Source organism: Leopardus geoffroyi, chromosome A2 (genome assembly GCF_018350155.1).
Source record: "Leopardus geoffroyi isolate Oge1 chromosome A2, O.geoffroyi_Oge1_pat1.0, whole genome shotgun sequence".
NCBI lineage: Eukaryota > Metazoa > Chordata > Mammalia > Carnivora > Felidae > Leopardus > Leopardus geoffroyi.
The window spans coordinates 70,352,402-70,368,609 of record NC_059331.1 but is presented as its reverse complement, the minus strand read 5'-3'; the positions used below and the strand labels follow the sequence as shown (position 1 = coordinate 70,368,609).

General features: G+C 36.5%; 1 long non-coding RNA gene across 1 annotated transcript in view; it reads left to right on the top strand.

The window, feature by feature from the left end:
* The window catches only part of LOC123606211, a 28,489-nt gene extending 17,548 nt beyond the window's left edge, over positions 1–10,941 (top strand). Inside the window, exons 4-5 of the long non-coding RNA XR_006716166.1 lie at positions 7,439–7,473; positions 10,791–10,941. This is a non-coding gene — a long non-coding RNA (uncharacterized LOC123606211). The remainder of the gene's footprint in view (positions 1–7,438; positions 7,474–10,790) is intronic.
* Positions 10,942–16,208: the final 5,267 nt, after the last annotated feature.

The window sequence follows — 16,208 nt, the reverse complement described above, 5'->3', positions numbered from 1 at the left end:
TATAAGTTGGTACAGCCACTATAGAAAATAGTAGGGAGGTTTCTCAAAAAATTAAAACTAGAAATACCATATGTTCTTGTAATTCTACTTCTGGGTTTTTACCCAAAGAAAATGAAAACACTAACTCAAAAAGATATATGTTCATTGCAGCATTATTTTCTATAGCCAAAATATGGAAGCAACCCCAGTGTCCATTGATAGATGAATGGATAAAGAAGATATGGTACACACACACACACACACACACACACACACACACACACTGCAATATTAGTCAGCCATGTAAAAGGATGAGGTCATGCCATTTGCGACAACATGGATGGACCTAGAGGATATTCTGCTAAATGAAGTAAGTCAGACTAAGAATAACAAATGCCATATGATTTCACTTATATGTGGAATTAAGAAAAACAAAATGAATAAATAAATAAACAAAAATCAGAATCAGACCTGTAAATACAGGGAAAAAAGTGATGGTTGCGAGAGAAGAAGAGGGATGAGAGGGATGGGCAAAATAGGTGAAGAGAAGTAGGAGATCCAGGCTTCCAGTTATGGAATAATTAAGTCATGGGAATAAAAGGCACAGCATAGGGAATATAGTCAATGATACTGTAACAGTGTTGTATGGCGACACATGGTAGCTACACTTGTAGTAAGCATATCATAACGTATAAAGTTGTTAAATCACTATGTTGTATACCTTAAACTAATGTAATATTGTGTGCCAACTATACTCAAAGGGGAAAAAAAGATGTGTATATATACATAATGTAACATTACTAAACCATAAGAAGCAGGAAATCTTGTCATTTAAAATATGGATGGACCTAGAAAGTATTTTGCTATGTGAAATAAACCAGACAGAAAAAGATAAATTACCATATGATTTAATCTATACTTGGAATCTAGAAAATAAAAGAAAGAAACAAACAACAACAACAAAAAAGGAGAAATAGACTCATAGAGAAAAAACTGATGGTTGCCAAGGTGGAGTGGGTTGGGGATGGTGGACAAAATGAGTGAAGGGGGTTAAAAGATACAACCTTTCAGTTATAAAATAAATAAGTCACTGGGATAAGTATAGCATAGGGAATATAGTAAATCATATTATGATACACTTATTGTGGTGAACATTTTGTAATGTATGTAACTTTTGAATCACTGTGTTGTACACCTGAAACTAAATTTAATATTATATGTCAACTACAAATGAAAATTAAAAAAAAAAATTTAAAACCCTGGTTTTGTCTGCCTTCATCTATATTCTTACACTAAGAAGATAAAACCTTTATTTTTTTGATTAATGGATTTTTAGCAGTTTTAGGTTGCAGAAAAAATTAAATGAAAAGTACCCAGGATACTTGTATAATCCCTTAACTCATCAGCCCTACAATTTCCCGTATTTCTAGCATCTCACACTAATGTGGTACATTTGTTGCAGTTGATGAACCAATGTTGTACATTATTATTAACCAAAATCCATAATTTACTTTAGGATTACTCTTGGTGTTGCACATTCTATGGTTTTTGAAAAAGTGTAATAATGTGTATTCATCATAAGGTATCATACAGAATAATAGTTTCACTGCCCTAAAGTCCTGTTTATGCCATGTCTTCATCTCTCTTCTGCTCTCTCCTTCCGAACCACTGATCTAGTCAGTGTCTCCATGGTCATGCCTTTTTCAGAATGTTATAGAGTTGGAATCATACAGTATGTAGCCTTTTCAGATTGGCTTTTTTATTTAGCAATATACATTTAAGATGCCTCCATGACTTTTCATGGCTTGATAGCTAATTTTTCTTTACTACTAATATTTCATTGTCTAGATGGACCACAGTTTATTTAACCATTAATTTACTGAAGTAGATTAGATTCCAAAGTTTGACCATTATGAAAAAAGCTGCTATAAACATCTGCGTGCAGGTTTTGTGTGGAGATAGTTTTCAAGTTCTCTGGGTAAATGCCAAGCAATGTGACTGCTGAATCATATGGTAAGAGTATATTTAGTTTTTTAAGAAATTGCCCAAAGTAGCTGCACATTTTACATTCCCACCAGGGGGTGTGTAATTGTAACTGGTTGTTTTAATTTGCATTTCCTGAATGACATATAATGTGGAGCATCTTTTCATATGCTTATGTACCATCTGTATTTCTTTTTTTATTCGAGTATAATTAACATAGAACGTTGTATTAGTTTCATGTATACAATATAATGATTCAACAATTCTATACATTTCTCAGTGCTCCTCAAGATAAGTGTACCCTTAATCTGCTGTATCTATTTCCCCTATCCTCCTACCTATCTCCTTTCTGGCAACCACCAGTTTGTTCTCTATATTTAAGAGTGTGGTCTTTTGTTTGTCTTTTTTTTTTTTAGTTTTTGTTCATTTATTTTGTCTCTTAAATTTCACACCTGAGTGAAATCATTATCTATTTGTCTTCCTGTGGCTGACTTATTTCACTTAGCTTTATACCTTCTAGGTCCATCCATGTTGTTGCAAATGGCAAGATTTCATTCTTTTTTATTACTGGGTAACATCCATACTATATATATATATACCATATCTTCTTTGTTTATTCATCTATCATTGAGCACTTGAGTTGCTTCAATATTTTGGTTATTGTAAATCATGCTATAATAAACATAGTGATGCATTTATCTTTTTGTATTAGTGTTTTCATTTTCTTTGGGTAAATACCCAGTTGTGGAATTACTGGATCATATGGTAATTCTACCTTTAATATTTTAAGAACCTCCATATTGTTTTCTACAGTCACTATACCTATTCATATTCCCACTAATAGTACATGAAGTTTTCTTTATCTCCACATCCTCACCAATCTTTTTTATTTCTTGTATTTTTGATATTAGCCATTCTGACAGGTATAAGATGATATCTCATTGTAAATTTACTTTTTATATTCCTGATGGTTAGTGATCCTAAGCATCTTTTCATGTGTTTTCTGGCCATTTATATCTCTTTGAAAAATGTCTATTTAAGTCCTCTGCCCATTTTTAAAGTGTTATTATTATTATTATCATCATCATCATCATTATGTGTGTGTGTGCATTGCATGAGTTCTTTATATATTTTGGATATTAATCCCTCATTTGTCTATCATCTACAAATATCATCTCCCACTCAGTGTACTACTTTTTCGTGCACTGTGCACTGTGCAAACACTTTTGAATTAGATGGAGTTCCAATTGTTTATTTTTGCTTTTGATTACCTTGCCTCAGGAGATGTATCCAGGAAAATGTTGCTACAGTTGATGTCAAAGGAATTACTGCCTATGTTTTATTCTAGGAATTTTATGGTTTCAGGTTTCACATTTAGGTCTTTATTTTGAGTTTATTTTTGAGTATGGTGTAAGAAAATGGTCCAATTTCATTCTTTCACATGTAGCTGTCCAGTTTTCCCAACACCTTTTGTTAAAGAGACTGCCTTCTTCTCATTGCACATTCTTGCCTCCTTTGGCATAGACTAACTGACCATATTATCCTGGTTTTATTTCTGGACTTTCAGTTCTGTTCCACTAATCTATGTGTCTATTTTTGTGCCACTGCCACACTTCTTTGATCACTTCAGCTTTATACTATATCGTGAAATCTGGAATAGTGATACCTCTAGCTTTTTTCTTATTTCTCAAGATTTCTTTTGCTATTCACAGTATTTCATGGCTTCATATAAATTTTAGTATTATTTGTTCTAGGTCTGTAAAAATTGTTGGTATTTGGATAAGGATTGCATTAAATTTGTAAGTTGCTTGGTTCTTCTAACTCATGAACATGAAATATCTTTCCATTTGTTTTCGTCATCTTCAATTTTTTCCCACTAATAGCGCAACAATTTCTTTTGTTAATGTTTTACTATTTTTAGGCTACAGGTCTTTGGTTAATGTTATTCCTGGATATTTTATTATTTGGGTGCAATTATAAATGGGGTTGCTTTCTTAATTTCTCTCTCTGCTACTTCATTATCAATGTATAGAAAATGCAACAGAGTTCTGTATATTGATTTTGTATCCTGGAACTTTACAGAATTTATCAGTTCTATTAATTTTTTGGTAGTCTTTAAGTTTTTCTACATATAGTATTATGCCATCTGCAAATCATGAAAGTTTTTCTTCTTGTTTACCAATTTGGATGCCTCATTTCTTTTTCATGTCTGATTACTTTGGCTAGGACTTCTAGTACTATGTTGAATAAAAATGGTGAGAGTGGACATCATTGTCTTGTTCTTGATCTTATGAGAAAAGTTCTCAGCTTTTCACCACCTGAATATGATGCTCACTGTTGGTTTTTCATATATGGCCTTTATTATGTTAAGGTATATTCCCTATAAACCTACTTTGTTGAGAATTTTTTATTGCAAATGGATGTTGTACTTTGTCCATTGCTTTTTATGCATCTATTGAGATGATCATATGTTTTTTATCCTTTATCTTATTGATGCAATGCATCTTGTTGATTGAGTTGTGAATATTGAACCACCTTTGCATCCCTGGAATAAATCTCACTTGATTGTGGTGAATGATTTTTTAATATATTGTTAGATTCTGTTTGCTGATATTTTGTTGAGGATTTTTGCATCTATGTTCATAAAATACATTGGCCTGTAGTTTTCTTTTTGGAGTGTCTTTATTTGTTTTTGACATCAAGATGATGCTGACCTGGTAGAATAAATTTGGAAGTTTTCTTCCCTCTTCTATTTTCTGGAATTGTTTGAGGAGAATGGGTTGTAACTCATCTTTAAATGTTTCATAAAATTTACCCATGAAGCCATTTTTCCCTGGATCTCTGTTTTTTAGAAGTTTGATTACTCACTCAGTATCATTGCTAATAATCAGTCTCTTCAAGTTTTCTATTTATTTCCGACTGATTTTTTTTTGTTTTTTGTTTTCTGTTTTTTGTTGTTTATTTTTTTTAATATTTATTTATTTTTGAGGGACAGAGAGAGACAGAGTGCAAGCAGGGAGGGGCAGAGAGAGAGGGGGGACACAGAATCCAAATTGGGCTCCAAGGTGTCAGCACAGAACCCAACGCAGGGCTTGAATTAATGAGCTGTGAGATCATGAACTGAGCCAAAGTCAGAAGTTTAACCAACTGAATCACTCAGGAAGCCCTCTGACTCATTCTTGGAAGGTGATATGTTTATAGGAATTTATCCATTTCTTCTTGGTTGTCCAACTTTTGGGCATACAATTTTTTATAATATTCTCATTATCCTTTGTATTTCTGTGGTGTAAGTTGTTATATCTCCTCCTTCGTTTCTGATTTTATTTAAGTCCTCTCTCTTCTTTCTTGATGAGTTTAAACATTTATCCATTTTGTTGATCTTTTCAAAAAACCAGCTTCTGGTTTCATCAATCTGTTCTATTATTATTTTAGTCTTTGGTTTCATTTATTTCTACTATATATTATTTTCTTCCTTCTACTGGCTTTGGGCTTTGTTTATTCTTCTTTTTCTAGCTCCTTTAGTAGTAAAGTTAGGTTGTTTATTTAAGATCTTTTTTTGCTTCTTGAGTAGGCCTATATTGCTATAATCTTTTTTCTCAGAATAGTTTTTGCTGCATCCCAAGTATTTTGAGTTGTTGTTTTAATTTTCATTTGTCTCTCTCTATTTTTTAATTTCCTCTTTGATTTATTAGTTGACTCATTCATTGTTTAGTAGCATATTATTTGGTCTCCACAGATTTTTGTTCTTTCCAGATTTTTTCTTGTGATTGATTTTTAGTTTCATACCATTGTGGTTATAAAAGATGCATGACATGATTTCAATCCTTTTGCATTTATTGAGACTTGTTTTGTGGCCTAACATGATATGTTTTTGAGAATGTTTCACGTACACTTAAAAAGAATTTATATTCTGCTCTTTTTGGATGGAGTGTTCTGAATATATGTGTTCGGTTCATTTGGTCCAATGTGTCATACAAAGCCATGGTTTCCTTGTTGATTTTCTATTTGGATGATCTAGCCATTGATATAAGTGGGTTGTTAAGGTACCCTACTATTATTGTATTACTGTCAGCTTCTTCCTTAATGTCTGTTAATAGTTGCTTTATGTATTTAGATCCTACAATGTTGGGTGCATAAATATTTAAATTGTTATATCTTCTTGTTCAATTATTCCCTTTATGATTATGTAATGTCCTTCTTTGTCTCTGTTACAGTCTTGTTTTAAAGTCTATTTTGTCCTATTTAAGTATTGATATCCCAGTTTTCTTTTTGCTTCCATTTTTTTTGTGTGTGTGCATGTCACACTTTAAATCCTTTTATTTTGTGAATCCCTTGGCTGATTTATAGATAAAATTGATTTTACTCTTTCTGTGCTTTAACCTCCATACGAGTTTTAAGTTTTAATCGACTAATTTTGTTATATTCATATTTACCTATGAAATTTTTTTCTTTCCTAATTTTCTTACTCCTTTATGGGCCCTCCTTTCCACTCAGTGAATTTCCTTTAGCATTTCTTGTAAGGCTGGTTTAGGAGAGATGAACTCTTAACTTTTGTTTGCCTAGGAATGCTTTTCTCTCTTTTTATTCTTAATGATAACTTTGCTGGATAGAGTAGTCTTGGTTGCCGGTTTTTGTCTTTCAGCTTTGAATATGTCATGCCACTCCCCTCTGGCTTGCAAAGTTTCTGTTGAAACATCAGCAGATAGCTTTATGGTTTTTTCCCTTGTATGGAACTGTTTTCTTTTCTCTAGCTGCTTAAAAATTTTACTCTTTATCATTATCTTTTGCCATTTTAATTATTATGTGTGTTGGTATGGACCTCCTTAGGTTGATTTTGTTGGACGCTCTCTGTGCCTCTTGGATCTAGAAGTCTGTTTTCTTGCCCAAATTAAGGAAGTTTGCAGCTATTATTTCTTCAAATAATTTTTCTCTCTCCCTTTACTCCTCCTTCTCCCTCTGGGATTCCTATGATGTGAATGTTATTATGCTTGATGATGTTCTGAGTTTCCTTAACCTATCCTCAATTATCTTTATTCTTTTTTTGTTTTTGCTGTTCTTTTTTTTTGTGGGGGGGAGGTCTTGGTTGTTTCCCATTACTCAGTCTTCCAGTTTTCTGATCCATTCTTTTGCCTTCTCTAGTCTATTAATGATTCCTTCTAGTATATTTTTTTAAGTTTTTTTTTTTAACATTTTATTTTTATTTTTGAGAGAGAGAGAGACAGAGCATGAGGGGGAGAGGGACTGAGAAAGAGGGAGACACAGAATTGGAAGCAGGCTCCAGGCTCTGAGCTGTCAGCACAGAGCCCAATTCGGGGCTCGAACTCACGAACCGTGAGATCATGACCTGACCTGAGGTCGGATACTTAACCGACTGAACCACCCAGGCACCACCCTTCTAGTGTGTTTTTAATTTCAGATGTTGAGTTCTTCATCTCTGATTGGTTCTTTTAAAATATTTTCTATCTCTCTTTTCAAGGTCTCACTGGGATTCTCCATTTTTTCTCAAGTTCAGTAAGTACGGATCTATACTATAAGGCACAGATAGATTTATGATCTATAAGGCATATTGCTTTTCTCCATTTCATTTAGCCAATTTGCTGGGGCCTTGTCCTTTTCTTTCATTTGAGACTTACTCCTCTGTCTCCTTATTTTGTCTAACTCTTTGTGTTTGTTGTTATGTATTCAGAAAGTCACTTATGTTTCCTAACCTTGAAAGTAGCGACCTTATGAAGAGGCTTGTTCCCTGTAGCACAGTGTCCCCTGTTCTCCAGAACTAGACATTTCAGGGGTGTCTCCTATGTAGGTTCCATAATGTTGTGGCTGGGCCTCATTTGTTTTTAGTTCAGTCAGCTACAATGACCCATTTTGCCTGTTGTAGGAAAGTTTTGCTTCCTATGCTGTGAAGGGGCCAGTCTGGAGCCATCATGGGCTTGTAGTTGAGCATTTTCAGCAGTCAGACAAGATTCCTGTCCTCAGTCCCTTTGCTGAGGTCACTCTCCCTGTGTGGTCCCCTGAGAAGCTTTAGTTGGTGGTTAAAGTCTGCACACAAACCAGATAATTGCCTCCAATCCACCTGCCCAGACTGCAGTGACCCTGAACTTCAGAGTTCCCTCCCTGTGCTACCCCTGAGAGGTTTTTGTTGATGGGCAAGGCTGACAATCAGATCAGATACCTGCCCCTACAGTCTGCTGCTGCAGACATACTGATCAGTAGGGCAGTCTCTGTACTGCCAGTTGTAAGGTTTTCCTGAAGGGATGCAATCAAATTAGTGTGTGTAGTTATCTTTCTCTCTCCCCAGAGAAGAAGTCGCTTTAGTGGTGCTGGTCCCTACTATTACTACTTGTGGGATGAGAAGGGAAGGAGCTGCTCTGGAGGTACTCCAGAGCTGGGTGGGGCTGGTTGGATAGGGTGGATCCACAGGACAAAGCAGTACTGGGCCATATGTGTTAACAAGACAGGTGGAGAGTGTTTGCACTGGTCCCCACAGGTGTCCTGTTGTCTAGGATGGGGACAGGAGGAGGGAAATGGTGCCCACTAGATATTTTATTCTTCAAGTCTCCTAAAGATCCTTGTATCTCCAACCCCTATTCTGAGATTAATAAATATATCTCCTTCAAGCATACTCCACGTGCTTTTCAAACTGCTGTGTGTATGCTGTATCTCAGCGGGTTGTTATGCTTTCTCTTTAAAGGGTGGGGACTCAAGTCCCCATCTTCCAGAGCCAAGCCTCCTGATTTTTAAAGTACTTGTAGATAAGCCCTGCTGGTTATAAAAACACACAAAGTTAAACCCCTCTGGTTTTCAAAGCCTAATGTTATGGGGATTCATCTTCCCAGTGCAGAACACCTGTGCCTGGGATGTCTGGTGTGAGGTCTGCTTCTCCCTTTCTTTGTGCTTGTGATGTCACTCCCATTTGTGGTTTGTCTCATTGGCAGTTTGATTCCAGATCACATCTCCACCACTCTTGCCATTTTTGATGGGACCTCCTTTCTATAATTGCCTGCTAGTCTTTGGGTCATTTTTCAGGTTGGGTGCACTGATGTGGCTATTATCTAGATGTGTCCCTAACATGAGGTGAACTTAGGATCCTCCTGCTCTGCCATTTTTCCAGTGACTTTTTTCATGCCAAAACTTCCTTCTCTCTAATCAAGCATATGATGCCCCATCATTATCCACTAATTCTATGGTTTGCTGGAATTCACTCAACTCAACATGCTGCTTAACAATGTTATTTATCCTAAGATATAGAAAATCATTGCAGAAGATACTTGGATTAATTTTCTCAACCTCTGTTGGATCTTCCTTCTATTTGAAATAATTGCAAAGCTAAAATTACATTTTTCAATCTCTTCTGGATAAGAATTGAATTATGCCAATGTGATACAGTAGCATGAGATTTGGATGGAAGGAAATTTGGTGGAGACCCCCCCCCCCCCCCGCCTTTTTCAGGTCTTGGCCATTGCTACTGGCAAACGAGATTGGAAATGTGAGGTTTCTGGGCAGCCACATCCCTGTTTTCCTCCTTGAGCTTTTGAGAAGACTAAAGGTTGTCACTGAACCGGCACTTTTTCTTTTTTCCCCAAACTTTTATGGTTGTAAAATACATATAACAATGTTTACTATCTTAACTATTCTTAAGTGTACAGTTCAGAGGTATTAAGTACACTGATATCGATGTGCAACCATCAATCACCACCACCCATCACCAGAACTCTTTATCTTACAAAACTGAAACTCATTAAACAATAAATTCTCCCTTTCTCCATCCCCCCTCCCTATCTGCTGGAAACTACAATTCTGCTTTCTGTCTCTATACTTTTGACTATTCTAGGCATTTCCTGGTGGTTCCTATTCTACCATCTTCCTAGAATCCTTTCAAAATGCCCTATTTTTGAGAACATTATTTTCATTATTCTTCAGTTGAGAAGAACACATTATGTTACGGGGAAGTTCTATTACCTCTAGATGAAAAAGGGAGGTGGTGTGTGTGCTGGTTTCTAAAGAATGCACAAAAGGGTGGCAGTTTAGAACGAGTTGTCTTGTATTTACAGTTCCCACAGATACCCAGAGTCTCCTTCAATTTTGAATCAAAAAAAGGCAGGTGCATGACAGCCAAGCATATAGAAAATGATTATGATTTGAAGAATTTGTTCTCTCCCCTGAGCAAGTGACCTTGACTTCCTTTCTAATATGGTAGTGGTGCCAACAGTCCTGATTAGTCCACTTGGGTTTGGTATCCTCTTATGCTTTTGAGATAGAACCCATATGGAGTTTATGGCAATAGTTCACAGTTGGCTGGAATGTTTGAAGAGACTTTTAAATGGAGGAAACATTTATAGAGATTAAGCAGGATTAAGGAACACATACTGTGTGCTGAGGTACCCAGAGACTAATACTAATGGGAAACTATCAGGCCAACATCCAAAGTGGCAATGGGAATGGTGTTATGAGAGCCTGCATGAAAACTAGAGTTTTGGAAGAAAATCTATTCATAAAATGATGCATTCCCTGCCAGGAACATGCCAAAGCAAGGAGAAAGAAAATGTGTCTTTGGCCTCTCTCTCTCCTCCCTTTCTGAACTTTAGTCAGCGCCTCTCATTGGCCAAACCATTCAGAAAGCCAGAGGGTAAGCACAAAGCAGAATAGAAGAAGGTGTAGAATTAAGGGGTTAGGGCCAGAGAAGAACAGAATATAACCAGCACAGATGTTGTCTCTTCTACAAGAATAGCACAAAGGATCCAGATCACTGAAGAAAAGCCCATCATTTTGTAGATCACACTAGTCACTGTCAATTTGCCCTTTGTTCAAGGTCTTTTGGTTCCTTGCAGGTGGGGCTTTCCTCTGCTTCATTCTGTGCTATGGGGTTCTCGTATAGGTTCTTGACCACCTCAACAGTGACGCCTGTTCCATTCTCCCCACGTTCACCCTATGACTGCTCCTTTCTGAGCTCCTGCTGAGTTTCCAGGAAGACTAGTCCTGCTATTTTTTTTTTTTTAACATTTATTTTATTTTTGGGACAGAGAGAGACAGAGCATGAACGGGGGAGGGGCAGAGAGAGAGGGAGACACAGAATCAGAAACAGGCTCCAGGCTCTGAGCCATCAGCCCAGAGCCTGACGCGGGGCTCGAACTCATGGACCGCGAGATCGTGACCTGGTTGAAGTCGGACGCTTAACCGACTGCGCCACCCAGGCGCCCCTAGTCCTGCTATTTGAGGGTCTACAAATTAAATGAAACTATCTATCCTTCTCAGTTAGTCTGGGAATAAACTTTCAATAAAATTGATCATGGAAAATTTATTTACTACACTTTTAAAGCAATTGATTTCTCGTGACAAAAATCTAGAAATTCAGAGTTTATTTTTTTGTTGTTAATTCTACCAAGTCAAGAGTTCTAGATTTTAACATGATTCTTCTATCAGGTTTATAAAATATCTAACAAACATTTTTCTGTGTGCAGTATATTGTTGCCAGTATTTTGTATTGATTGTTTCTGCTGGTGATATTAATTATAATTTGGATGAAAGACTGAGACTTTGCATTTATTTATTTAATAATCTGTAAGAAAGTGTGTACAATTTTGCCCAAGAATTTCAGAACCGCAGGGGCACCTGGGTGGCTCAGTTGGTTGAGCGTCCAACCTTGGCTCAGGTCATGATCTCAAGGTTTGTGACTTTGAGCCCCACATCAGACTTGCTGCTCTCAGCGTGGAGCCCATTTCAGATCCTCTGTTCCCCTTCTCTGCCCCTCCCCCACTTGTGAGTGGCACTTGAGCTGTCTCTTTCTCTCTCCAAAATAAACATTAAAAAAAAAAGAATTTCAGTACTGCAATATTTTTGATGATTAGTCTAATATTTTACTAATTCAGTTTTTACATGTTCTCATCCCTCCCCTTTTCTGGTAATATTCTAATTATCCATCCAAAAACATGTCAGGGGCCTAAATGCTTAACTGTTTCATCAAATATATCTTTTGTTCCATCATCAAATGTTTAGCAATTATGTGAAAGCTTTCACCATCATTTATCTGCTGTTATCTTTTTTTTAATGTTTACTTTTGAGAGAGAGAGAGAGCGTGTGCGCAAATGGGGGAGGGGCAGAGAAAGAGGGAGGCACAGAATGTGAAGCAGGCTCCAGGCTCCCAGCTGTCAGCACAGAGCCCCACACAGGGCTCGAACCCACAAACTGTGAGATCATGACCCTCGAACTCATGAAGTGTGAGATCATGACCTGAGCTGAAGTCCAATGCTTAACTGACTGAGCCATATAAATATGTAAATATATTTATATACTTTTCAAATAAATATATAGCTACATATAGATATATATCCTGACTTTTACCATAAGCATTTTGTCATTAGCATATTCCCAAGCTATGCTGCAGTTTGCCAAAATGTAATCTTAGTGGTTGTGTAATGTTTCATCTCATGAAAATATCCTGACTTTTTAAAAAATCTATTTATTTATTTTGAGAAAGAGAGAGTAGGGAGGAGCAGAGAGAGAGGGAGAGAGAGAGAATCCTAAGCAGGCTCTGCACTGTTAGCATGGATCCTGATGCAGGGCTTGACCCACCAACCATAAATTCATGACCTGAGCCAAAATCAAGAGTCAGAGGCTAACGTGACTAAGTTAACCAGGTGCGCCCAAACACCCTAACTTTTTAAGTAGTCCCCTATTTTTGGACTCTAATGTATATTCAGTTTCTCTATGTTATTACTAACATTCGGGAAATACTTTTATTTGTATCTCTTCATATATTGAATTATTTCACCATAACTATTCCTGGAAGTACAATCAGTGGATCAAATGAAATTTTAAGAAATTTAAAAACTGTTGAATTATTTTCCCAAAACATTTTTATCCAAGAAATGATTTGGATTGTAGTTTTGCTCAAACACAGAGAAAAGAAGTAAAAAACATTGAATCTGGTACATCATAGAATAGTAGGTAATACAATATTTGTACCCTGAAAAATGTTTGCAGCTGGTACAAGGAAAGGCTCAATTGAACCATTAAAATAAAAACCAATGTAAACATTACATCAAACAGAGCCATTCTCCATAAAATGGCTTTATTTTAGAGTCCTTCCACTCCTTTAAACTACTTTCTCGACCAAGTTTTCCTTTGTCCTCCACTGAACCCTGAACCTCATGGTTTCTCTGCTCATTTATATATAATTAAGAGCCTCAAGGTCACTGCAAAACACAGCTTCAAGGGCATCCATTTTTAGTAAAATCATAAGCTAGATACCCACATGAACCAATTTGCTTGAAAACCACTAAAACTCCTGTATAAATTTGTGTTTACCCTCCTTAAAAACTTTTTTGACATGATGGAGAGGTAGGCATTGTCAGGCCAGTTTCTAGATTAAGGACAGGCATTACTGTACCCTCTTTACGTAGCAAGAGTATTTGCCAGACCTGGAGAACTTGAGGTTTGTTTTTCATCCACACACCATACAACTTCAGTCACATCATAGAAAGGAAAAAAGAAAGCCCAGAGCCTGATCCTTTCCCACAATGCTGGACTTCCAATACCTCTACTCTTAGTGTAAAGTATATATATATAAAGTTTGTGTGTGTGTGTGTGTGTGTGCACGTGTGTGTGTGATTTCAAACAATTGGAATAAAACAGATTTCATTATCTGACCACAATGTGGTCAAAAACAGTCAATAAATTAATAACAAAAAGATAACTCCAAAATCTCGTAGGTCTAAAATCATAATGAAAATTAGACGATAGTTTGACCTGAATGGTAATGAAAATACCACATATAAAAACTTGTGAAACGCAGCTAAAGCAATGTTTAGAGGAAAATTATACACATTTAAATAGAAGAAAATCTCAAACTTAATGAGCTTGGCACTTAAATGGGCAAGAAAACAATTGTATAGAATCATTTTAGTGTGAATTTAATGTAAAAAATATGATTTTCATCAAAGAAAATTATATGATCTATCAGAAGACCATTGCTTTATATCTTGAATTTCTCAGTAAAATAGAAATGTAGGTCCTTTAATAGAATTTGAAACAGGGTGACTTAGTCCATAACCAATTCCTGTTCACAGAATCAAAGCCCCAAGATGTATCAAAAAACCCTTAAGATAACTTTATTCCTAAAGATTTTCCTGAAGAAATGATCAAAGATTAAGACACTTTCAACAGTGAAGTGAGTGGCTATGCCAAAAGTCTGCCTTGTTGTAGTATATTGGTGAACAACTGGCCTATGTTCTAGATGAACAAATGAATGTATCTGTGATGCAAAATGATCATCCCTCTTCAAAATGGCCGTGGTTATTTAATCCTTTCAGATTCTCACGCCATACCTTGTTCACCCCACTCCTTCAGCACAGGTACCCACTTCTCTCCAGTATGGTTGGGAGAGAGGGTTAGTTCTGAGTCTGTTCCTGAGTTGTCCTCTCAGCTGTCATGGCCTCTCCATGCAACATGCTCCTCCCACTACTTCCTTCCATTCTGCTGGTTTCCTCCAAACTCAACACTACCTCTGCCCTCTTTCCAGCCTCATCTGGAGGGTGGCCATGGGGAAGACTGTGCTCACCTTCATGCTCTACTCTTCCATTTGTTCTCATTCCCTATTCCCTATTCCTTTATTTTCTTTTAAAATTGTTATCCTTGCCCTCTCTTTCTGATTTTATTTTTTTCTCTAATGCCATGTCACCATTTAGAAATACTATATATTCCCTTTTTAAGGTATATACAATGAAATGGCCTAGAAGCAATGAGCACATGTAAGACCCTGATCTTAGTTCCTAAATCCCATTTCTCCCAAAATGGAAGCAAGACTCCTTGAAGAAATGTCTGACAGTGGGTCTAGGGAGTCTGATCTGAAGCCTTTATCATCTTGTTTTATCAGAAATCAAGCAAATTTTCAAAGATGGATGGATCAGGCCAAAAGGACACAGGATTTACTTTTCTGTTTTTATTGTATTTCTCAATAACATTTACAATAATTTAAAAAAATGGTCGGGAGGGCGGTGCCTGGGTGGCTCCGTCGGTTGAGCGTCCAACTTCGGCTCAGGTCATGATCTCGCGGTTTGTGAGTTTTGAGCCTCGCGTTGGGCTGTGCTGACAGCTCAGAGCCTGGAGCCTGCTTTGGATTCTGTGTCTCCCCGTCTCTCGGCCCCTCCCCTGCTCATGCTCTGTCTCTGTCTGTCTCTCAATAATAAATAAATGTTAAACATTTTTTTTTTAAATAAATAAAAAAAAATTGGTCGGGGCGCCTGGGTGGCTCAGTCGGTTAAGCGTCCTACTTTGGTTCAGGTCATGATCTCACGTTTTGTGAGTTCAAGTCCTGCGTCAGGCTCTGTGCTGATGGCTCAGAGCCTGGAGCCTGCTTCGGATTCTGTGTCTTCCACTCACTCTGCCCCTTCTCTGCTCAGGCTCTGTCTCTATCTCTCAAAAATAAATAAACATTAAAAACTTTTTAAATGGTCTGGAAGAGGCTCCCACTGTCCAAAAATTGGTCAGTTTGTCAAAAAGAATAATGACAATAATGAGTTATAACAAAGTACAATATTACATGAATACATATAATATTCAAATAGAGAAAGAAGGAGAAAAAGTAGAAGAGGGAAAACTCTTATTAACAAATACCAGCAAAAGAATGATAGAATCTTAAGCAACACTGCAAAGTGGTAATTGAGTTAAACAATAATTATTAGCTAGACGATAAAACTATAAGAAGAAATGTTGTGGGGACAGGATATTATACACAAAAAATCATCCTACAGATATATAAATTAATTACTAATTATAACAAGGAAAATGTAATTTCAGAATTGAGGAATTGGTTGGTTCCTTACCCAAATTATCCAATTTAATACCACCAATAGTGGGAAAATCTAACTTTGAGGAATTCATGATGTGATGTAATAAAAAATATATAATATCTTCTGGGTAGTACTGTCCTCCAAAGTATTTAGCTTGAACCTTATAATTTACTTGACAAATTTACTTATTACAAATTACCAGACAAATTTACTTGACAGCTGACCTGAATTCTTTGAAAACAGTCAATTATCATTAAAAAAAAAAAAAAAAAGAAAAATCATGGGGAAAGTTCTAGACTAGAAGAAACTAACATTTTTTAAAAAAAAATTATTTATTTTGAGAGAGAAAGTGAGCAAGAGTGGGGGAGGGACAGAGGGAAAGGGAAAGAGAGAGAATTTTAAGCTCAAGAGAATCCCCACATGTCGTGGCATTTGAACTCACAAACTGAGATCATGACC